We start from the raw sequence: 605 nt of genomic DNA, 5'->3' as shown, positions 1-605 counted from the left end.
GAGAGAGAGAGAAAGTGACTAAAAGAGGGCGAGAGAGAGAGAGAGAGAGAGAGAGAGCGTGTATGTAAGGAAGCGTGTGAAAGAGAGAGAGAGTGAGATAGAAAGTGTTGAGAGTGTGTGTGAGAGAGAGAGTGAGAGTGAGTGAGAGAGAGAGAGAGTGAGTGTGAAAGAGAGTATGTGTGAGTGTGTGTGTGTGAGAGAGAAAGTGAGTGAGAGAGAGTGTGAGAGATAGTGTGTGTGAGAGAGAGTGCGTGTGTGAAAGAGAGAGAGAGAGGGGGAGAGAGTGAGAGAGAAAGAGAGTGAGAGAGAAAGAGAGTGAAAGAGAGAAATGGGTGAAGCAGAGAACAAGAGAAACATTGAAATAAGCGAAATATTAAAATAAGAAACATTAAAACGTCTGATGTCAAATCAACGTCGAATCAGTAACGCCAACTATGCAACGCCATAATAGCTGTGCCAAACCGTCTCATCCACAGGTAGTCACTCGGTTGTTATTGTTATGTAACCCTCGGTCAGTCTTGATCGGGTAGTTTTATGGCTTCTATGTAGTGGTTGTTGTGTAGCCCTTGGTAAACAGACAGGCGGTTGTTGATCCGGCTATTCCT

Source organism: Octopus bimaculoides, chromosome 9 (genome assembly GCF_001194135.2).
Source record: "Octopus bimaculoides isolate UCB-OBI-ISO-001 chromosome 9, ASM119413v2, whole genome shotgun sequence".
Lineage (NCBI taxonomy): Eukaryota > Metazoa > Mollusca > Cephalopoda > Octopoda > Octopodidae > Octopus > Octopus bimaculoides.
This window is presented reverse-complemented; position numbering follows the sequence as displayed.